We start from the raw sequence: 24918 nt of genomic DNA, 5'->3' as shown, positions 1-24918 counted from the left end.
TTTCCACACATAATACGTGTCAGCTCTTTTGCCAACGGTAAATAAGGTTCTTCAAAAATAGTGTAGCTTACCTGCTTTAGCAATCCGCAAGCTTTTTCCGCGTTTCCGTTTTTATTTCTGTATTTATTTAAAGTTTTTATTTCATGCGCATGGGAGCGAAACACAGAGACGCTCGGTGTATTTTTCTCAAATTCGAACAGTTCTTAAATATTTTTCTATCACGCTTTCGTGTGCTCACAAGATTGCCTGCGTTCGTAGCACGTATTTCTATGCATTCCTGTGTTTACAATGTTGGCATTGTTCCAAAATCACGCACATTCTCCTTTCTCCCTATTTGCTGGAGATACAATAGCTTTTTTTAAATACAATTGGTCACTTGCATCCGTAGCACGCATTCCTATAGAGTGGTATAGAATTACAGAGTATCTCTTGTGTCCACTGAAGTATTAGCACGCACTGTATCGTAGTATGTAGGCTGCAGTGAAAGTGATACACTCCGTAAAATTTCCAGAGATTCATTTATTTTTAAAGGAAAATCACCAACAGCGGCCGAGATCTACTGGAGTTTTTTCATTCTATACTGCGATTTCTGAAGGGTACTCTGTGAAAATACGAGTTTTGACGAGAAGGGATGGACATATAAGGTCAAAAGGCTTGAGGAATTGAACCTTAAGGTGAAGACTGGGGGTTCAGTAGCAGCAGAACCTGATCAATATCAGTTGACTCCGATATACTTTGAAAATGAACTTGGGGATTTAGAGTCAGACGTGCTACCGTTGCACCATGGGGTACTTAATTAAAAAAAAATAGAAAAAAAATCAGTGTTCCTGGAACTGTAATTGAGAACAACACCTGCACAAGAGCTGCGCAGGAAGAATAAAATGTGGTCTGGGAAGAAGAGACTCTCTTCGCAGAGCTGCGCTCTTCACAGATTTTTTTTTTGTGAAGCTGATTTGTCTCCTTTGGGAAATTCAACAGCACTGACAACCGTGACTTCATGGCGCAACGGTAGCACGCCTGACTCCAGGTCTGAAGGCTGCGTGTTCAAATCATGTCGAGGTCAGCTGTTACTTTTTCAGGTTCTGCTGGTCCTGAACACGGAATTCACCCCATGCAGTTGAGTTCTATCTGTACACCACATAGATAATCAAAACAAAATAGAGCAGTACAGGACACGCAGTGTGGAGCTCACACAGGCTTACAGTCTCCAGCATTGGAGTGGAGGGGAAAAAAGAACTTTTTTTTTTTTTAAGAGAAAAGGCACAGTTCACATCTGCTTAACATCACGTCCAACTTTAGAGACAGCTACATCAGATAATGGAATCCCGGAAGTTTCAGATAACTTTTTTTAATACAGGTTCAAGCAAACCTGAAAGTTAATGAGTTTCCGGACACTTTTGTTTTATTAAAAAGTGTCTGAAGCCTGAAAATGTAATTTGAAAACAAAACCCGCTATTGGACATTAGCAGGTGCTTTTTGTAACGATTTGCTATTTCATGCTGGAAAACAAAGGAAACAGACCCAACGTTTGCTTTCAGGTGCGGTTCATTACATAATATACATCTATTACTGAGGAGCTTGAATAAAATTTACACGAGCCAGGTAGAAGTCAAACCTAGAATCTTATGATCCGAAATCAGACGCGTTGTTTATTAAACCGCTGGCATTTCACATGACCTGAATTCCCCCATAGTGTGCTCAGCGCCGCTACTAGTAATGCACCGCTCCGTCTAAAATTTCAAAGTGAGAAACATGTGTTTTCTGATTTTTTATGAGTTTTTAAATATAATCTCTTTAAATACAGACAAGGGGTTTATGTTTCGCACTGAAATTCCGATTGACTGAGAATTCAAAGAAAGACTGTTTTCTTCCACAACACCGTATAATTATCACATCCACCAGACTCTCCAACTTCTCCAGACCTTGCTGGGTGAGCATTTGCTCCGATAAATTAGGTCACGTATCATGTTAAATCACTTCTTCTCAACACAACACTTCCCGGTCCACGTTTTCTCTATGAAAATAAAAACAGAAATAAAAAAGAAGAAGAAATAATGTTGCAGAAGAACTTTGTCGCCCTTGTTAGATGTCAAACGCATTGGACATGAAAAATGCCAGATAAAAGCCAGTTCTCTTCGTTTCTCAGTGTCGGGGCTGCTACTGTATGTAAAAGAGGCAATTTGCTCTGAGAGCAGGTTCAGCGCTTTCTGAACGCAGATGTCTCAGAGCGGTGTGTCCAAGAGGCTGTAAAAGGTGATGGTGGTCCTGTCACCGTAGCCTAGTTGGTTAAAGTGCCTCTTTATTGAACAAAAGAACTGTGATTCAAATCCCAGCCGTGTCTTTCTTCCTATCTTGTAATACAGAACGTACCATTTCGGGCAATCACAAAGGGCTTGATTTTGTTAAATGCATGTGTTCATTTCCTTTCAAAAACTTGTTTTTGATGAAATTCACACAGCTTGCGAAACATGAAATTCAGTTCTTGGTTATCAGTGCAGAAGAAATATTACCGGCTGGCAAAATAAACGGTAAGAGATTTTTTTTTTGATTCGAGAAAAGACTCCACCAGTCAGTCTCTGTGGCGCAGTCGGTTAGCGCGTTCGGCTATTAACTGAGAAGTTGGTGGTTCAAGTCCACCCAGGGATGGGTTTCTTCTGCGATGTAAACATTGTTTTCGCATAGGTCGATTGGATTTCTCAGCTAAACCATAGCCATTTTAATATTTGTAGGAAATGTGACTGTTCAACACTTGTCAAAAATGTCCAATAATGCCCAACATCGCAACTCCCCAGAAAACCATATTCACCCAAGAAAAATGATCGTCGAATCGTCATTTATACTCCCATCACATCTTCTGCTGAAATATTTTAAAAATACAATGCAGATTTGTTTGAGAAGTTGACAAGCATTGTTTTGTTAGCACTGTGCAGTTGGATTTTGATATTTGGACATATTTACCTTAATTTTAAACTGTAAATACTGTACAATCTATTGTAATTGTGTTGTAATATTAAAATATGTTAGCTGAGGATGCAAAGGGGTGAAAGGGAAAGGTCAGAGGGTATAGTAACAACAAAGTTAGGATTGGTGGAGGTGGTAGGGGTGTTGATGGTTTTTCTCTGTTGAGGATGATTGAGTTTTTTATCCTTCTCTGAAGTGAGAAACTGGAAGAGTGCAGTTGAGAGATCTGATGAGGTTAGTTATAAAAGGAAGTTGATGTGGAGCTGTTAGCCGTAAGAATTCCTTAATGTCTTTGATGTTGTCATCAAAGATAAACTGCAGTCAGCAAAGATAAAAAGAAAATTATCTTTGCATACTGCCCTGTCTTTCTAACACCTGAAGAAGGCTCCACGGCCAACACGTCGTGTTTCCTTTCTTCTCTTTTCAGCATGGAATAACCCTTTACTTGTTCCTTTGCAGCCTACGCATGCTGACGCAGCTACTCACCTGATATTTAACATTCCTATAATCACAACTATGAATGTCCACTGTGGGTATTTTTTCCATGATTATTTATTCTGTCATTGAAGCATATTTTATGTCATACCGAAGTGTCATAATCATCGAAAAAAATTGTTTTTCATTTAGAAAGTCAGAAAATGATAAATCACTATGAATTGCATTTAGCCTGTTCTGATCTAGATTTTCTATATACTTTAACATGCCATGTTCACAATGTCACAACTCAGAAATGCAACAGTGAAGTGTTGTAATTACCAATGTACATAGTGTCGGAACATTGAGATGTTTTGGTAATGAGGAAGGAGGGACATGCCATGTTCACAGGGTCATATTTGAAAAAATGGTACTGTAAAATTTCCTAAAGTTCAGGATTTTGATAGTCTGTTCCATTGTCTCTCACACCTCAGTGTCATAATTTTTAGATGTTTTTATAACCAGGGGGTAGGTTTATAGCAAGAAGCAGAAAGTGCCATCACCCGTTGCTCATCCTCGGTTAACCATATATTCTCATATGCCATGTTCTAAATGTCCCATTTATATTAAAAAGTTCTTGTAAAATGCAAGATTTTAAGACTTTTGATGATCAGAAGGTAAGGTCGTGGTAAATATGCAGAAAGTGCCTGTGAACTTATGTTTTGCCTTTGTCTTATTTACTTATTGTGTTTGTGTTATTGTGAGTTTTGAAAATTGGTTTACAATTTTCTGAAATGTGTTTCACACAAAAATTATATTTGGATAGTCACTTACATATTCCCCTTTACTGAGGATAAATACAGTAATCCATCCCGATTAGTACTTTTAAAAATTACTGTAAAGAGCCATCTACAGGTGAAAGGCGGCATAACATCACAGCAGCAGCATTTAGGGCAGAAGAAGAAGCTGGCGAATAAGAAGCCAGATTCAGCCTCGTTAATGCAATACCATTGGGTGAGGTGGAAAAATATTTCTTGCTCTGAATCCTAACATTTTTATAGGAGGTGTTCTAGTACTTCTTGCCTCAGATAAAACTACCAATACACTTAATTTCTACTCCATCAATATCAGCAGCGTTATCGGTACTGAGTCCTAAATGTACGTCCTGTCATCATATAAAATGTCAAAAGTTTTGACTGCATTCAACTGATCAAATTTCTCTTCGATGACAGTTATAATGTTATCCAAAATACATCCGAAACAAATTTGCACTGTTTTTTTTTATCCAGAAGAGCATCATCATGAGACTCAAAACATACCTTTTTTTTTCTTCTTTCCAGGAGGAAGGATTGTTCAGATGCAAACATTGGTCCAAAATTTATGTACTCTCCTATCGCTGTTGCTTCTTTAAATCCTTCATTTGAACGTCGATATTGAGGGTTGATATCGTACAAATTGTAGTTTTCTTTTAAAGCAAATTATATTAAAATATGAGCCTCTGTTATAGTTGTCTTGGAAGTTTCGGAAGGTATAATAGACCCCCTTGTGCCCTCAGCTAAAATATGATAAAATACAACAAAATGTATTTACATAGAACAGCATTTATGGTTACGTGTATATTACAATTAAGATAAATATACAAAAGTATTAAAATACAAATGTACAGTCCTAGCATAATCATGCTGTCAAACTGTCTTTTTTGCTTGTCAAGTTCTCCAAGAAATCTGTGTCGTAATTTTAAATATTCTAACTAAGGATGCATCGAGAGAATTCTTCTGCTAGCCGTTCGAAGATCAAAGTCCTTACCTGAATATGATGTCCTTGAATGTTGGTCATTATTGGCCATTCCCAGTGATATTGACTTACATACTTAATTGTTTAACAAAAACATTCACATTTCTTGCAAATATCAAGTGGGTTAAGGTTTTGCTAAGAAATCCGAATAAGTAGAGATGAGGTTTACATTGCAATAATGAGAAGTGCATTTCTGGGTGGGCTCAAACCACTAACCTTTCAATTAACAGAGACTCACGTGTGTCCCTTTTCTCCATTTGCAAGCTTAAAAAAAAGAAAATAATGCTTTTTTCTTACCAGCCTGCGATATACAAGGCAATATTTGTATTTCATCTTTCACAAGCTGTATGGATTTCATGAAAAGCAAGTTGTTCCAGAAAGAAAATGAAAACTTGCGTTAAACAAAATCAAGCTGTACGTAATCATCCATAGTGATACATTTTGTAAGACAAGACAGGAAGAAAAGCACTGCTGGGATTTGAACTCAGCATCTCCTGTTTAAGAGGAAAGCATGTTAACCAAATCAGCCAAAGTGCCGTCAGTGTATCAACACCATGTCTGAGTCAGTGATTGCAGCTGACTGTCACTGGAGGACAGTTCATCGTGAACAAGTCAGCCTGCATAATGAGGGGGAAGAGACTGACTTCTGTGATGCAGTATCGACAGATACTAACCTTCTGTCCAACTGTTCTCTGCTGCATACTGGATTAGCAGGTAAATATTGGTTTCCATGCGTGTGTAGGGGTTTTGTGTATTTACTGGGACAATTATTAATTGTAGCAGTAAGTCACAAAATGATTCTTTAATGGCTATTAGAAAACCGACCTTGCGGGTTAACTCATTAACGCACACACACAGATACTAATACACTTATTAATACATAAAATGTGCATATAAACATAACAGATCTTAAGAGTGTGGGTTAGCAGAATACAAAAGGTATATATTAAATCATGAAGAGTTCCAAACCAAGAGGGACATACATTCAGTATATCATTCATTTAGACCGTTTCATAAATGAACTTGGTTATAACTTCTACATTAGATACTCAAAACAAGTACATAACTCTTAGGAATTAAATTGATATCAACTGGTTGGGATAACAATTGAATTCTCGAGCAGTAATGCAGTGAAGTAATAAGTGAATACTCATCCAATCTCTGGGGATTCAGATCTCCTGCTGACTCAAAGAAACAGTTGCAGGCTGTTGCTGTCCAATCCGCACTCTCTGGCTCGGTGCCAGTGCGGTGCCTGTTGCCTGTACTGTGCGGCTTGCGATGGTGCGCTGCAGATGCTCACTGACCGGCTAGTTAGTGTTGGCTTTAACTAGCAAAGTTTGCGCACAGGAGAAAAGATGACTGTGGGTCCCAGCAAGTCAGGAAGAAGACCGGTTCGTTCCTGATGAAGCGCTAGTTCTGAATAGTGATTCAGCTGTCCACAGTTCCGACCTGTTCACGAGGCCTGCTACTGGTGCTAACCTCAGGTGGATCCTCTGGTTACTCTCTGGCAACCTCCGCTCTTGACTCTTAGAACAAAGGAAAGTTCTGGCACTCGGACACACTGGCCGTTCCGTGGTTGTCCAGGCTTAGTCTCAGGATGGTCAGGAGGCGCTCTGCGAGAATGTCCTGCCCTTTTGAGCCTTCTGCTCCTGGGCCGTCCTGCCCTGGAATTCTCCTTTGAATTCCCTTTAGAAAAGTCCACAGAATTCTCCTGAATCTTACTACAGGCTCTCTGTGTTTCCTGTTTTTACCTGGAGGAACTTCAGCTCGTTGATTGGCTGAAAGTTCCATGGGCATGAGAGTCCCACGTGGGTTACACGGCCCTACCAGTCCCTAATTGGTTGATCAAGGTGAGATATGAGTCATTTACTCCTGACACCTAGGAATGCAGTCCAGATGTCCATCTGGCACTCCCTAGACAGATAGGCGCCAATGGATGACCATTGATCATGATAGCCAGGCTTAGCTAAGTGCATCCCCCTTTGGGAGCTGTCCCTTATCAAAGGAAACCTTAAATCAGCCTGCATGAATAGTTTCTCTGTAGCTGCACCACAGAGATGAACAGAGATGGGGCCTCATTTGGGAAGGCTCAGAACACTTAATTCTTTCTTATTAATAAGCATCGCTGCTACAACACATATGCAGTTTGAGCAAACATAAGACAATAACCAAGTACCACAAACTACCAGGCATCTAGTATCATTTGCAGTTTAGGTGGGGAGCTGCATCACCATGTGTAGGCTGCAAAGGAACAAGTAATAGGTCTATTCCATGCTTAAAAGCATGGAAAGCATGGAAACACCTGAAGAAGCCTCCACGGCTGAAATGTTGTGTTTTCTTTCTTCTCTTTTCATCTAGTGTCATTAGCCTTTTAACAGTTCCTGTCAAAATAAAATAGAAATGGATAACATTCTAGAGAGAGTATGAAATACCAAGGTACAATTTAAAACATATCTCTTCCACTACAACCACAATATTTTGGAGAGATCGTTGAACCTCACTGTTCTGACATGTCCGTTAGCCTCCGTCCTGCTTCAGCAATGAATGTGGCGGGGCACATTCTGAGGGAGATGAGGTCAATCAGGTGGCAGGAAAACCACACTATGCTTTTTTTTGAGATCCTGAAAAGGAAAGAAGGGCCATGTATATGTGTGCAGCTGGATATGTAATTGCAGGTGGCATAGCAAATTCTGCTGAAAGCCCCACTGCCTGGTGTGAACGGTAGCTGTGCATGTTGCAGCAGAATTGTGCATGTGAGATCAAGGGGGCATGTCATGTGTTTCAGCACTTCACTCCATTCAGTAGCACATGATTCCCCGAGTTCTTTGGAAGACCTGTGGACCGATCTTTCACGATGAAGAATTCCTTAAGAAGAATAGATCTCGGCCCACCATCCCAATGCCTCCGTCTCAAAACAGCAACCTCCCACTGCCCTTAGTCTGCAAGGCAGTCCTTTCAAGAGCGATGACAACGCCGGGACCTTCGTTGCCTATTGTACGAGCTTAACTTTTGTGCTCATCAATTCAACGCTCTTTCCATCAACTCATCTTGTCTTTTGACGCTTCGTGTTTTGCGCTCCTTTGACTATCGGCATATCGGGTGACTGCAAACACTGAAGTTCTTGCTTACGGAGTGTGGAACATTGTTTTCAAGTGATCGCTGTTCTGTCATGTTGACGCCGAGTGAATCTTTCTTTGGCAACATGGGCAGGCTGACAGCAGTGCGAGCAAAGTAATGGCAAATTTCTTGACTTATTTCTGAATGTGAATGTTCTTTAGAAAAGGGATGCGGCGTTGCTTCTCGCCCGTGTAAAGGTCACGCATTCCAGACGTGGTTATGAGCGAACAGTTGCCGCAAGTGTTTGAAAAGAGCAAGAGAGGAAGCAGCCCTGCCCCGTGTGAGGATCAAACTCAGGCCCTTCAGATGACGAGACTGACGCACTACCAATTACGCCAACAAGCCCAGCTGCAGTACACACACCGGAAAGTTTGCCTCACATGGATTTCAGTCGCCCGTTCCCTAATCTTTAGACGCCCTCTGCTGAATGTTGCATTTGCCTTTTGATCTCACCGATACATTTTTGGTCTGTTTCTGTTGCGAGTCCGTCTTTCAGATCTCACCTAGCACAAGTCTCTGTGGCTGAAGTGGCCTCTCTGCTTCAGCATCGTGCCCTCACTCAGCCATTAAAAATGTCACTCGGACTTCTGACATGCTGACATGAAATGTCAAGAGAGAGGGGCGGAGTGACGCTTAAGCCAGAGAGAAGATGAAAAGGGGGCGTGGCTGCGAAACGCTTGACAGCTGCACGATGCTCTCCATGTAAGGCGGGACCACAGGCTAAAGGACACCTTTCGGCACATCAAGCTCTAAGCACACACCTGGAGGATGCGGGAATTGATCCTGCTATCTCCCACATGCAAAGCAAGCGCTGTACCATACAAGCCAACCCCCCTCGCTGGGACTTATGCCTTGGCGTCACCTAGTGCCGCTTGTTCCCCTCTTACCGGGCACAGTTCACTGCCCTTCGTCTGCAAGGCAGTCGTGTAATTGCAGCTTTCTTGACTTATTGATGAAGGTCTGACTGGACGAGCGAATGGCGCCCCTCCCCATCCTCAAGCTCGCTGACAGATTGAAATTGAAAGTGCTGCTGTGGCTCGTTGCTCTAGTGGTATGATTCTCGCTTAGGGTGCGAGAGGTCCTGGGTTCAACTCCCGGACGAGCCCTCGTGTGCTCTTTTCCTCCTCTTCCACAAGACTGGGAACTGATATCCACATCACTTCGCAGCGTCTGCTTATGGCAAACGATGGAATGTGACTAATGACTGAACGAGCCTGGTGAATTCTCATCACGTGGCACAATGAGAGCGTGCAGTCAGCTGTCCAAGGCGGCAACCTCATTGCTCGTTCAAAAGAACACGTACTGAAAACTCATCACCACTGTGTCGTAGATGAGCACCGCGATCGCTTGTTGTCATGCGTCCTTACTTGGGAAATGCAGAAGCAAAAACTGCCCTCTCTCAGCCACCGAAACGTGTGCGGCTCGCCTTGCGCTCTCTGCGCCTCACATATTTGTCGAGCTGTCTGCTCTTCTTTCTGTTGAAGTAATCAAGTTACGGGGCGTCCTGCAGCCTATGATGTTCTCACTGAGAGCTTTCAAGATTTGAAGGAAAACTACGAGCTTGATGGCTCAAGTCGAACGAATGTGATTGTTAAGCAATCGATGATCAAAAGCACGTCTTCTAACAATTCGTGAGAGTATTATCAGCACTGTTTTCACTCGGATATACTTTTCACTTGCTAAGCTGACAAATTGGACGAGAAAATGCCGGAGACGCACTCAGTGCAGACTGAGGTTGGGAAGGAGGTGTGGCCCTTCAACGCTTGACAACTGAAGGACATTCTCTCCGCAACGGAGGAGCACCTGTCAGAAGTCGCAGAAGCTAAACAAGAGCACCGGGCTTCCGGAGATCCAAACTCAGACCTGGAGGATGCGGGCATTGATCCCGCTACCTCTTCCATGCTAAGCGAGCGCTCTACCATTTGAGCTAATCCCCCTCGCTTCATGCGTCTCGGCATCATGTCTTACCGCCTCTGCCCCTCTTACCGGGCACCGCCCACTGCCCTTGGTCTGCAAGGCAGTCCTTTCAAGTGCGATGACGACGCTGAGACCTTCGTTGCCTATTGTACGAGCTGAACTTTTGTGCTCATCAATTCAACGCTCTTTCCATCCACTCATCTTGTCTTTTGACGCTTCGTGTTTTGCGCTCCTTTGACTATCGGCATATCGGGTGACTGCAAACACTGAAGTTCTTGCTTACGGAGTGTGGAACATTGTTTTCAAGTGATCGCTGTTCTGTCATGTTGACGCCGAGTGAATCTTTCTTTGGCAACATGGGCAGGCTGACAGCAGTGCGAGCGAAAGTAATGGCAAATTTCTTGACTTATTTCTGAATGTGAATGTTCTTTAGAAAAGGGATGCGGCGTTGCTTCTCGCCCGTGTAAAGGTCACGCATTCCAGACGTGGTTATGAGCGAACAGTTGCCGCAAGTGTTTGAAAAGAGCAAGAGAGGAAGCAGCCCTGCCCCATGTGAGGATCAAATTCAGGCCCTTCAGATGACGAGACTGACGCACTACCAATTACGCCAACAAGCCCAGCTGCAGTACACACACCGGAAAGTTTGCCTCACATGGATTTCAGTCGCCCGTTCCCTAATCTTTAGACGCCCTCTGCTGAATGTTGCATTTGCCTTTTGATCTCACCGATACATTTTTGGTCTGTTTCTGTTGCGAGTCCGTCTTTCAGATCTCACCTAGCACAAGTCTCTGTGGCTGAAGTGGCCTCTCTGCTTCAGCATCGTGCCCTCACTCAGCCATTAAAAATGTCACTCGGACTTCTGACATGCTGACATGAAATGTCAAGAGAGAGGGGCGGAGTGACGCTTAAGCCAGAGAGAAGATGAAAAGGGGGCGTGGCTGCGAAACGCTTGACAGCTGCACGATGCTCTCCATGTAAGGCGGGACCACAGGCTAAAGGACGCCTTTCGGCACATCAAGCTCTAAGCACACACCTGGAGGATGCGGGAATCGATCCTGCTATCTCCCACATGCAAAGCAAGCGCTGTACCATACAAGCCAACCCCCCTCGCTGGGACTTATGCCTCGGCGTCACCTAGTGCCGCTTGTTCCCCTCTTACCGGGCACAGTTCACTGACAGATTGAAATGGAACGTGCTGCTGTGGCTCGTTGGTCTAGTGGTATGATTCTCGCTTAGGGTGCGAGAGGTCCCGGGTTCAACTCCCGGACGAGCCCTCGTGTGCTCTTTTCCTCCTCTTCCACATGACTGGGAACTGATATCCACATCACTTCGCAGCGTCTGCTTATGGCAAACGATGGAATGTGACTAATGACTGAACGAGCCTGGTGAATTCTCATCACGTGGCACAATGAGAGCGTGCAGTCAGCTGTCCAAGGCGGCAACCTCATTGCTCGTTCAAAAGAACACGTACTGAAAACTCATCACCACTGTGTCGTAGATGAGCACTGCGATCGCTTGTTGTCATGCGTCCTTACTTGGGAAATGCAGAAGCAAAAACTGCCCTCTCTCAGCCACCGAAACGTGTGCGGCTCGCCTTGCGCTCTCTGCGCCTCACATATTTGTCGAGCTGTCTGCTCTTCTTTCTGTTGAAGTAATCAAGTTACGGGGCGTCCTGCAGCCTATGATGTTCTCACTGAGAGCTTTCAAGATTTGAAGGAAAACTACGAGCTTGATAAAAGAATCAATTTAAATGTTTCTTGAAAAACGGATCCTTCTAAATATCGGAAGTCCAACGTCTCATGGAAACTGTCTGTGTAACGGTCTAACGTGATAACGTGATAACCACTACACTCTGGAAACGGTGGGAAATTGTGCCCAGTGGCCCAGTGCTGAGCTACGCCAATGCTATTCAGGGGCTATTCAGGGGTCAATGCTATTCGATGTGAATTGAATGCTATTCAACTCGCCAATGCTATTCAGGGGTGGAAAAGGGTGGAGCCGTGTGTGTCTTTTGTTCAAAGACACCCCCATCTCAGAGCCGGAAGTACAGGCCTTCCTCCCGCAGGTCCACAAAGATGTTATTTTTTAAGAAGATCCTGCGAAAGTCGGCCATCCGCCTCTCAGCCCTGCAGTAGGCCAGGCTGAGAGAGAAGCAGTCCTTCACCCTGGCAATGCACAGCCTGACAAGGTCTGGCTTCAGGCCATTGTACATCATGAGGTTCCTCCTCTCCCAGACAGCTGTCCTCGTTAGGCTGAGGAGGAGGTTCACTAAAATGGCGTTAACCCCCCTCTCAGACCCGCGGTACCCAAAGAGGAACAGCTCTTTCCAGGGCACCCCGTCAAGAACAGCTCCTCGAACAGAGCGAAACAGGCCATCCAGCAGATCCGTCAAGTACGCCCTGGCTTGAGCTGGGGGAAGATCTTACCCCAGAACACCTCTGAGACCGGCACTCTGAAGCGTTTCGCCACCATCAGCCTGTAGAACATGCTGGTGGTGAACCCCAGGAGGTCCACCCCACGGTCCCCCCACTTCACCCTCAGCTCCGGCCAGGCCGGGCCTGCTGCCCCGTCTTGTAGATGGAGCTTCTCCAGCCAACTGTCCGGGAGACCGAGTTTGAGCTGCTCGTAATCCTGACGGATCTTACTGACAGGCAGCTCGTCGTCGACCTCTCGCACAGCGTCGACAATAGCCTGGGTGGGCAGAAATCCGTCCTTTACTTCATAAAGAAGATCCTTGACCTTGGATATGCCAGCCTCGTAGAGCTGCCTGTTCCATCGAGACACCAGCAGGGGGTCGAGGAACAGAGGCTGTTCCAGAATCTGGGCCCGGGTCTCCGGCATGTAGGACACATGCTGGGACATGAACTACCCCCTCGCCAGCAGGACCTCCCTGTAAAAGGAGGGCAGATGTTTTATCAACCCCGGAGTCAGCCTCACCAGGAGAGTCTCCTGCCCCAAGCCCCCGCAAGTCTCGAGGTAGCTTCCCATACCAATCTTCCAAATGCTGACATTATCCAGGTCAAGGAACTTCTTCACTACTTTCAGCCTAAAGCTTTTCAGCTTCAGGCCTACATCACACAGCTTCAGCCCACCCCTGGAGATTTTCCCAATGAGGGTGTCATGAGTGACCCGCGGAGGCTTCCCCTCCCACACGAATCCCACCACCAGTTGCCTAATCTCATTCTCTACCCGTTCAGGAAGAGGCATCACAGACAGTGGGTACCACAAGAGGGACAGGCACAGTGTGTTAACGAGCAGGACCCTTCCCTTTAGGGTCAGGGACCTGTGTCTCCACCGATTTAATTTGCCCTCATCTTAATGAGCTTCTCCTTCCACAGGAGAAGCCCAGTGGCCTGCTCATCAGCGTTAATGTAGATGCCAAGGACCTTCAGGTGACCCGTCTCAACCCTGAAAGGGTAACCGAAGAGCGGGGCAAGGTCTGCCCTCCCCACCGGCATGACCTCAGACTTCTCCAAGTTTACCTTGGCGCCCGAGGCAGCGCAGTAGGCCTGCACCACCTCTAAAATGGCCGAGATCTCCGCCACCTCTGCCAACGTCAGTCTGGTGTCGTCAGCATATTGGTAGATCAACGAGGTGGCGGTGCCCCCAGGCAAGGTCACTGGAAAGAAGCTCGTGAGGGAACCATTCACCTTGACACAGCTCACGATCCCCTTGTACACGAGCCTCACCCAGGAGATGAAGGCCTCGCCGAAGCCAAAGCTCTTCAAGACCTCAAACAGGAAGGAATGCTCCACCCTGTCGAAGGCCTTCTCCTGGTCCAGTTTCAGGACGTATCCACCCCTCGGCTGCTCCCGCATAAGGTCCACAACATCTCTGATGGAGCACACCGTGTCCGCGATGTCTCTCCACTTGACGCAGTAGGTCTGCGAAGGCGACAGGATCCTGGGCAGAACCTTCCCGAGCCTGAGGGAGAGAACACGAGTTAGTATCTTATAGTCTGTGTTCAACAGACTGATCGGGCGAAAGTTTTTCAAAAGGGAGGGATCCCCCTGCTTTTTGTAGACAAGAGAGATCACCCCCCTTCTCATAGATGGGGTCAGAGCGCCGGTCCTGGCAATCTCCTGGAACACCTCCAGAAGGAGGGGCCCCAGGGACTGCTGAAACTGTCTGTAGAGCTTGGAGGAGAGCCCGTCCCACCCAGGGCTCTTGTTAGGAGACGAGCCCCGAAGTGCTTCAAGCACTTCCTCCAAGCTCAGCGCACTGTCACAGAGCTCACGATCGCTCTGTGACAGGCGGGTACTCACCCAAGCCAGCATGGCCCGGGTCTGCTGCTCATCCACCACTTCGGCCAGAACAAGGCGCTATAAAAAGAAAACACCTCATTCCTAACGGCCTCGGGGGCAGAGAGCCGCACACCGTCCTCTCCCACCAGCTCCTCGATGAAGGAGCTGCGCTGCCTCTCCTGCTCCAGGCCGAAAAAGAACCTCGTGCTCTTCTCGCCCTTGGCAAGATACTGGGCTCTGCTGCGCACCCTGGCTCCTCTCCACTTCTCCTCCTCCAGGGCTTGCAGCTCACCCCTCAGCTCCAGCAAGAGCTCGCAGCCCCCGCCGTGATCTGCCAGGAGCCCGAGCTCTGAGGTGATCCGAGCCCGAAGCTGTCTCTCCCGCCTGGCCTTCTCCCGCCCCCGGGACAGGCCATACTAGATACTGAACTCTTTGATGGCGTACTTGAGATTATCCCACCAGACCAGCTTTTCTGACCTATACAGGGGACACTGCAGCTGCTGCCGGATAAGGTCTTCTATGCCCTGACAGAATGAAGCCTCCCCAGGAGCGCCTTATTAAAGCACCAGAGGCCGGGGCACCGGTCCTCCTGTGCCCCTGCTAGAGAAAAGTGAAGCACAGCATGGTCGCTCAGGGTCATGAACACATAGCGCATCTGGCTCAGGCACGGGAAGAGACTCATGTGCCCCTGCAACAGGTCGATCCGGCTCTGTCTCAAGACACCTTCGACGACCTGCCGCCGAGAAAAGTCCCTCGGCGCACACTAAGCCTGACGCCACGCATCCACGAACCAGTGAGCTTCCGCACTGCGCTCCAGGAAGCTGCGAGCAGCACTGCTCTTAAAGGTCATCCCAACCGCGACATCGAGCGCACTCAGTGCACAGTTAAAATCTCCGACGACCAGCCCTGGCTGCTGAAAGCAGCTCGCCTCCAGCTGCTTGAAGAAGGCGAGCCGCTCAGCTTCCCCATTGGGGGCGTAGATGTTGCTCAGCAGCACGGACTGTCCAGGAAACCCAAGACAGACCTGCAGGAGCTGGCCCTACGTGTCGCGGTGCAGGAGCCTTACGCTCTCGTACACTCCCCTCCTCACCAGCACAGCCACCCCCCTCCTGCACAGGCTGGAGGTGTTGCTGTAAAACAGCTCCCCGTCCCACTGTGCTCGCACCTTCCGGACACACTCCTCGTCCCAGAAGGTCTCCTGGAGGCAGACAACATCCGTCCGCCCCAGCAGAGCTAACACTGCCCCCAGCTTTGCTCAGTCCCTCAGCCCGTTGGCGTTTAAAGAGGCGAAAGTTGCCATCACGCATATGGCCATAAGAGTGAAATTAATTCTCCGGCCCGCGCGACAGTTCCCCCGCCCTTTCTGCCACATTCTCATTGCCAACACTTGCCGCTTCCTCCCCACCTCCTGTCTCCGCCACCGCAGAGACATCAGGGATGGTCTGAGGACAACTCTTGAACTGGGCTTCAGGTTGGGCTGAGGCCTGACGTGGTGCCACTGGATCCCAGCCTTCGAGGGCCCAGGCGCTTGCCCAATCCCCTCCCCCTCCTCCCTGTCCTCCCTCTCCACCCCATCCATCTCCACCACCTCCCCTTCCCCCTCCATCTTCATGCCCTGTAATACCCCTCCTCCGTCCCTGCCCCATCCATCTCCAGACACCCATCCTCCATTCCTACTTCCACCACTTCCCCTACCTCTCCTCCCATGACCATATCCAACTCCCCTTCCTCAGTCTCTGCCAACGGTGCCTGACCGAGTATTGAAGAGACTCCCTCACCTGGCAGGCCGGTGTCTTGTGGCCGCTGCAGGGCAACCGGGCGCTTCCCCTCAGGCTCCTCTGGTTCCTCGGGCGTCTTTTCGTCTGGGCCTATGTCCACCTTGCCAGGGTCTTTTCGCCGTTGCCGCTGCCGCTTGGTCACACGCCTTGCAGCAGCGCCTTTGCTGACCCCAGCAGGCTTCTCATGCCTGGACCCAGAAGAGGGCCCTGCTGGCTCACTGGTAAGCTGGGGAACCGCTGACGGTGATGGTGGTGGTGGTGCTGGTGCCGTCGCCTCCTCCCTCTGCCTCTCTCCCTGCACAGGCTGGGGTGTCAAAAGCCCACTGGTACGCTGAGGGGCCGCCTCTGGTGGTGGTGGTGCCCGTAGGATCTCAGCTGCACCACGCTGCACCGCCGCATGTTGTGGAGCAACCTCCCTCTGCTTCTCTTGCGGCACAGAGTGGGATGCAGCAGGATTGTTAGGGCAACGGGGCGCCCCTGCTGGTGGAGATGCTGGCTGGTCCCCGGCTCCTTTCTGCTGCGCTGTACCCAGGATTGGAGGGGCCTCCCTCTGCCTCTCCCCTATCACCGGCTGGGGCGTTGCTGGCTCACTGGGGTCCTGGGGCGCCGCTGCTGGCAACTCTCCATGCTCAGCTGCAGCGGCCACTCGTAGTCCATCTTCAACCCCCTCGGCGTTGCGGGCAGCTGCTCCTGCTCCGGCTGGATCTTCCGGCTCCGGCTCGCAGTTGCAGCTCATGAGCGCATGGAGGCAGTCCGGGCACTTGGCAGCGGTGCAGTTCCTGGCGCAGTGGCCGGGCTGTCTGCACTCATAGCAGAGGAACTCGGGGCAGTCCTTGGCAATGTGCCCCGAGTCCAGGCAGACATGACACACCCTTTGTTGCTGGTCGTGGAGGACCCTGAAGTACTGGTCCCCCTCTGCCGTGGCGAAGCGGGTGCTGTATGGCAACGAGGCTACATGCCATCAGCAATGGTGGTCCCAGGGTAGTGGCGCATCCTGATGTCCGAAATCACTCTCACCCCCCAGCTACTCAGCTTCTCCTTGATAGTCTCGTCTGAGATATATGCCGGGAGGTGGAGGAAGGAAACCACTACCTCCTTCTGCTCCAGCCAGCGGCAGGGTCTGCGTGTTCTTTTGAGTACAGAGTCAGTTCAAACTCTTTTGGCGTCTGGGGGCGGCAGGCAAAAAGAGAGCCCTTCCCACAGACGCCATGCACCGCTGCGATAATAGCACCCGCAGATGGTTTCTCAACACCGCTCACATCCACCACAACAGTATGCGCCCTTGCAAAAACCCGCCGGGGGGGTCGATCCGAATTCCTCATCCTTCTCTTTCCTACACCACTCTCCTCCTCCACTACAATAACATTCTCTGCCTCCATGTTTTTTCCTTCCATTAAAACACAAACAGGACTCAGAAAGCAACAAAAAAGCAACAACAAAAAACCAAAAGTCTCTCCCCTCCCCAAACAGCGCTAGGCTGAAGGGGAGGGCTTCAAAAATCAACCAAAAATTCACAAAAAACAAAGTCTTACTTGAGACAAACAAATGCTCTATTCCTCTCCTTCTTCCTGCTCTCACGCTGACCACGGCCCCTGTGACGTCAGAGGGCCTGCTCAAGGGGGTGTGGCCGTAAGCGAGAGCAGGGCACAATGGCACCTTTCTTATAGAGAGGACAGCTCCGTCACCTCTTTTACGACGCTGCTTTTTTCCCTTGCGTTTTTCTCTTCTTCCCACGTTCTCTCTCTTCACTGCCTTCGTCCCCGCTCTATTTCACTTCAGTCTTTCACTTGTAGCGGCAATGCTTGTTAATAAGACAGAATTAAGTGTTGCTGTGCTTTCCCAAATGAGGCCCCATCTCTCTGTTCATCTATGTAGTGCAGCCAATGAGAAGCTATTCATGCAGGCTGATTTAAAGATGTTTTCTATTGATAAGAGACAGCTCCCAAATGGGGATGCACTTAGCTAAGACTGGCTATCATGATCAATGGTCATCCATTGGCGCCTATCTGTCTAGGGAGTGCCAGATGGACATCTGGACTGCATTCCTAAGTGTCAGGAGTAAGTGACTCATATCTCACCTTGATCAACCAATCAGGGACTGGTAGGGCCGAGTAACCCACGTGGGTCTCTGATGCCAACGAAACTTTCAGCCAATGAACAAGCTGAAGTTCCTCCAGGTAAAAACAGGCAACACAGAACTTTTCAAAGGAGAACTCCAGGGGTGCGAGACAGTTCCAGTTCCAGGGGGGCAGGACAGCCCAGGTGCAGAAAGGCTCCCAAGGGCAGGACATTCTCGCAGCGCGCCTCCTGACCATCCTGAGACTCAGCCCGGACAACCACGGAACGGCCAGTGTGTCAGAGTGCCAGAACTTTCCTCTATTCTAAGAGTCTAGAGCGGAGGTTACCAGAGAGTAACCAGAGGATCCACACGAGGTTAGCACCAGCAGCAAGCCTCGTGAACAGGTCAGAACTGTGGACAGCTGAATCACTATTCAGAACTAGCGCTTCATCAGGAACGAACCGGTATTCTTCCTCACCTGCTGGGACCCACACTCATCTTTTCTCCTGCGCACAAACTTTGCTAGTTAAAGCCAACACTAACTAGCCGGTCAGTGAGCATCAGCAGCGCACCGTCGCAAGCCACACAGCACAGCCTGGCACGGAGAGCCCGCAGGATATCTACATCCCCAGAGATTGGATGAGCATTCAACTGCACTTCATCACAGCTCGAGAATTCAATTGTTATTCCAACCAGTTGATATCAATTTAATTCCTAAGAGTTATGTACTTGTTTTGAGTATCTAATGTAGAAGTTATAACCAAGTTCATTTACGAAACGGTCTAAATGAATGATATACTGAACGTATGTCCTCTTGATATATGTAACTCTTCGTAACTGATTGAATATATACCTTTTGTATTCTGATAACCCTCTCGATAAGATCTGTTAGGTTTACATGCATATTTTATGTATAAATATTTTATGTATAAATATTTTATTAATAAATATTTCCTCGTGTATTAGTACCTGTGTGTATGCGTTGTTTGAGTTATATCACATGGTTGGATTCTAGCCATTAAAATAATCATTTTATTATTTACTGCTACAATTAATAATTATCCCAGTAAATGCCCAAACCCTACAGAACTGGTGCCTCGTGAGAGCACACTACAACTGTATTATTATTATTATTATTATTATTATTATTATTATTATTATTATTATTATTGAGAGACAGGCTCACTGTCTGTTCCTCAGGCTAGGACAGGAAGTCATGCACTCTATTATTATTATTGAGAGACAGGTTCACTGTCTGTTCCTCAAGCTGGGACAGGAGATCACACACTGTATTATTATTATCGAGAGACCTGCTCTTTCCTGATTGTTCCTTAGGCTGGGACAGGAGATCATAATCTGCTTTATTATTATTGAGAGACTGGCTCACTCCTGTCTGTTCCTGAGGCTGGGACAGTGGATCACATACTATATTATTATAACTGAGAGACAGGCTCACTTTCTATTCCCCAGACTGGGACAGAAGATCACACACTGTATTATTATTGAGAGACAAGCTCACTGTCTGTTCCTCATGCTGGGACAGGAGATCACACACTGTATTATTTTTATTGAGAGACAGGCTCACTGTCTCTTCCTCAGGCTGGGACAGGAGGTCACACACTGTATTATTATTATTATTGAGAGACAGGTTCACTGTCTGTTCCTCAGGCTGGGACAGGAGATCACACACTGTGTTATTATTATTGATAGACAGGCTCACTGTTCCTCAGGCTGGGACAGGAGATCACACTTTATTATTATTATTATTGAGAGACAGGCTCACTGTCTGTTCCTCATGCTGGGACAGGAGATCACACTCTGTATTATTATTATTGAGAGATAGGTTCACTGTCTGTTCCTCCGACTGGGACAGGAGATCACACGGTTTATTAATATTATTGTTGAGAGACATGCTCACTGTCTGTTCCTCTGGCTTTGGCAGGAAATGACACACTGTATTATTAGTAATGAGAGACAGGCTCAGTGTTCCTCATGCTGGGACAGGAGATCAAAAACTGTATTATTATTATTGAGAGACAGGCTCACTGTCTGTTCCTCAGATTTGGACAGGAGATCACACACTGTATTATTATTATCGAGAGACTTGCTCTTTCTTGACTGTTCCTTAGGCTGGGACAGGAGATGATAATCTGCTTTATTATTATTGAGAGACTGGCTCACTCCTGTCTGTTCCTCAAGATGGGACAGTGGATCACACACTATATTATTATTACTGAGAGACAGGCTCACTGTCTGTTCCTCAGGCTGGGACAGAAGATCACACACTGTATTATTATTATTGAGAGACAGGCTCACTGTCTGTTCCCCAGGCTGGGACAGGAGATCACACAATGTATTATTATTATTATTGAGATACAGGCTCACTGTCTGTTCCTCAGACAGGGACAGGAGATCACACAGTTTATTAATATTATTATTGAGAGACAGGATCACTGTCTGTTCCTCAGGCTAAGACAGGAGATCACACACTGGATTATTATTATTGAGAGACAGGTTTAGTGTCTGTTCCCCAGGCTGGGACAGGAGATCAAAAACTGTATTATTATTATTGAGAGACAGGCTCGCTGTCTGCTCCTCAGGCTGGGACAGGAGATCACACACTGTATTATTATTATTGAGAGACAGGCTCACTGTCTTTTCCTCAGGCTGGGAAAGGAAGTCCCACACTGTATTATTATTATTGAGAGACTGGCTCACTCCTGTCTGTTCCTCAGGTTGGGACAGGAGATCACACACCGTATTATTATTATTGAGAGACAAGCTCACTGTTCCTCTGGCTGGGAGAGGAGGTCACACACTGTATTATTATTATTGAGAGACAGGCTCACTGTCTGTTCCTCACGCTGGGACAGGAGATCACACATTGTATTAATATTATTGAGAGACAGGCTCACTGTTCCCCAGGCTGGGACAGTAGATCACACTGTATTATTATTATTGAGAGACAGGCTCACTGTCTGTTCCTCAGGCTAGGACAGGAAGTCATGCACTCTATTATTATTATTGAGAGACAGGTTCACTGTCTGTTCCTCAAGCTGGGACAGGAGATCACACACTGTATTATTATTATCGAGAGACCTGCTCTTTCCTGATTGTTCCTTAGGCTGGGACAGGAGATCATAATCTGCTTTATTATTATTGAGAGACTGGCTCACTAGCGAAGTTTGTGCACAGGAGAAAAGATGACTGTGGGTCCCAGCAGGTCAGGAAGAAGACCAGTTCGTTCCTGATGAAGCGATAGTTCTGAATAGTGATTCAGCTGTCCACAGTTCCGACCTGTTCACGAGGCCAGCTGCTGGTGCTAACCTCGGGTGGATCGTTTGGTTACTCTCTGGCAACCTCCGCTCTCGACTCTTAGAACAAAGCAAAGTTCTGGCACTCGGACACACTGGCCGTTCCGTGGTTGTCTAGGCTGAGTCTCAGGATGGTCAGGAGGCGCGCTGCGAGAATGTTCTGCCCTTGGGAGCCTTTCTGCTCCTGGGCCGTCCTGCCCTGGAATTGTCTCACAGCCCTGGAATTCTCCTTTGAATTCCCTTTAGAATAGTCTTGGAGCTCTGTGTTGCCTGTTTTTACCTGGAGGAACTTCAGCTCGTTTATTGGATGAAAGTTTCATGGGCATCAGAGACCCTCGTGGGTTACTCGGCCCTACCAGTCCCTGATTGGTTGATCAAGGTGAGATATGAGTCACTTACTCCTGACACTTAGGAATGCAGTCCAGATGTCCATCTGGCACTCCCTAGACAGATAGGCGCCAATGGATGCCCATTGATCATGATAGCCAGACTTAGCTAAATGCATCCCCATTTGGGAGCTGTCCCTTATCAAAAGAAAACATCTTTAAATCAGCCTGCCTGAATAGCTTCTCTGTGGCTGCACCACAGAGATGAAGAGAGAGATGGGGCCTCATTTGGGAAAGCACAGCAACACTTAATTCTCTCTTATTAACAAGCATTGCCGCTACAATTAGTAGGAATTGCAATATTTTGAAAATGTAATATGTTTTAAAGGATTAAAGGGAAAAGAAATACTTTATATACGCAAACTAATTCTACTGAGCTCCTCTAAACAATATCACCTGAAGAATTGTCAAAGCACAGTGTATCAATTTGGGTGACAGTGGGGGAAAAGGATCACAACATTGAAAACCACAAGGCTTATTTTCAACAACAAAATTTGTGCTTGATAATATTTGACAAAAAAAATAATATTACACGCACGGAAATCAATATTTACCATTAGGGTAGAATGCAGCATAGAACAGTTGGATAGAAGGTTAGTGTAACTCTATAGTGTATCACAGAGGCTGGTCTCTTCCCCTCATTATGCAGGCTGACTTGTTCACAGTGAACTGTCCTCCAGCGATAGTCAGCTGTAATCACTGATGCAGACATGATGTTAATACTCTGACACCATCTTGGCTGATTTGGTTAAAGTGTTTTCCTATTAAACAGGAGATTCTGCGTTCAAATCCCAGCAGTGTCTTTCTTCTTGTCTTGTCTTACAAAATGTATCTCTATGGATGATTACATGCAGCTTGATTTTGTTTAATGCAAGTTTTCATTCCCTTTCTGATGGCTCTCTACAGTAATTTTTAAAAGTACTAATCGGGATGGATTACTGTACATATCCTCAGTAAAGGGGAATATATAAGTAGTGACTATCCAAATTGCATTTTTGTGTGAAACACATTTCAGAAAATCGAAAACCAATTTTCAAAACTCACAATAACAAGACAAAGGCAAAACATAAGTTCACTTGCACTTTATGCATATTTACCACAACCTTGCCTTCTGATCATAAAAAGTCTTAATTTTAATATAGCAGTTTTAAATGGGACATTCAGAACATGGCATATGAGAATATATGGTTAACCGAGGATGAGCAAAGGATGATCGCACTTTCTGCTTATTGCTATGGACCTACCCCTGGTTATAAAAATGTCTCAAAATTCTGACACTGAGGTGTGAGACACAATGTAACAGGCTCTCATAATCCCGAAATACAAGAAATTTTACTGTAGCGTTTTATAAATTTGACCCTGTGAACATTGCATGTCCCTCCATCCTCATTACCAAAACATCTCAATGTCCCGACACTATGTACTTTTGTAATTACAACATTTCACTGTTTCATTTATGAGTTGTGACATTGTGAACATGGCATGTTAAAGTATTTAGAAAATCTAGATCAGAACAGGCTAAATGCAATTCCTAGTGATTTATCATTTTCTTACTTTCTAAATGAAAAAAAAAAATTTTCAGTGATTATGACACTTCAGTATGACATAAAATATGCTTCAATGACAGAATAAATAATAATAATAAATAATCATCGAAAAAATACCCAAAGTGGACATTCATAGTTGTGATTATAGGAATGTTAGATATCGGGTGAGTAGCTGCGTCAGCATGCGTAGGCTGCAAAGGAACAAGTAAAGGACTATTCCTGCTGAAAAGAGAAGAAAAGAATCACAATGTTTCGGCTGTGGAGCCTTCTTCAGGTGTGAGAAAGACAGGGCAGTAAGCAAAGATAGTTTTCTTTTTATCTTTGCTGAGTGCAGTTTATCGCTGATGACAACATCAAAGACATTAAGGAGTTTTTACAGCTAACAGCTCCACATCAACTTCCTTACATAACTAACCTCATCAGATCCCTCAACTCCCAACTCTTCCAGTTTCTCACTTCAGAGAAGGAAAAAAAACTCAAAATCCTCTACAGAGAAAAACCATCAACACCCTTATCACCTCCACCAATCCTAACCTTGGTGTTACTACACCCTCTGACCTTTCCCTTTCACCCCTTTGCATCCTCAGCTAACATATTTTAATAGTACAACAAAATTACAATAGATTGTACAGTATTTATGTTTAAAATTAAGGTAAATATGTCAAAATATCGAAGTTCAAATGCACGGTGCTAATGTAACAATGCTTGCATGTTCTTAAACAAATCTGCATTGTATTTTTAAAATATTTCAGCAGAGGATGCAACGGGGGTATAAATGACGACTCGACTTTTTCTTGGGTGAATATGGTTTTCTGGGGAGTTGCGATGTTGGGCATACAGTAATTGGACATTTCCCGGTGATTCTGACACCTGTTAAGCACTCGCATTTCCTGCAAATATTAAAATGGTTAAGGTTTCGCTGAGAAATCCAATCGACCTTTGCGAAGACAATGTTTACATCACATAAGAAACACGTCTCTGGGTGGACTCGAACCACCAACCTTTCAGTGAACAACCGAACGCGCCACACAGACGGAATGGTGGGTCCGTGTCTCACATCACAACTTTCAGGTTAAGCTGGTAATATTTCTTCTGCACTGATAATCAAGAATTGAATTTCATTTCTCGCAAGCTGTGTGAATTTCTTGAAATACAAGTTTTCCAGAAAGGAAATGAATACATGCATTCAACGAAATCAAGCCCTTTGTGATAGTCTGAAATGGTACGTTATGTACCACAAGATAGGAAAAAAAACATGACTGGGATTTTAACCTACGTGACCTACGGTACCAGACCGGAGTAAAGTTAGCTTGAAGTTCGAAAACGATTTTGGCACGCCTGTAGCGTTTACACGAAACCTCTTAGAATCGCGAGAATACTTGCTTTG

General features: G+C 46.3%; 2 non-coding genes across 2 annotated transcripts; both read left to right on the top strand.

The window, feature by feature from the left end:
• The first annotated feature begins 2572 nt into the window (after positions 1 to 2572).
• Positions 2573 to 2646, top strand: trnan-auu (transfer RNA asparagine (anticodon AUU)). Its single transcript has one exon. It is a non-coding gene; the product is annotated as a tRNA-Asn (tRNA).
• Positions 2647 to 11405: 8759 nt separating this feature from the next.
• Positions 11406 to 11477, top strand: trnap-agg (transfer RNA proline (anticodon AGG)). The gene has a single exon. It is a non-coding gene; the product is annotated as a tRNA-Pro (tRNA).
• Positions 11478 to 24918: the final 13441 nt, after the last annotated feature.

This window comes from Lepisosteus platostomus, chromosome 5, assembly GCF_059453375.1.
Source record: "Lepisosteus platostomus isolate fLepPlt1 chromosome 5, fLepPlt1.hap1, whole genome shotgun sequence".
Taxonomy (NCBI): Eukaryota; Metazoa; Chordata; class Actinopteri; order Semionotiformes; family Lepisosteidae; genus Lepisosteus; species Lepisosteus platostomus.
Note: the sequence above shows the minus strand (reverse complement) of the source record. Positions and strands in the feature narration are given on the sequence as shown.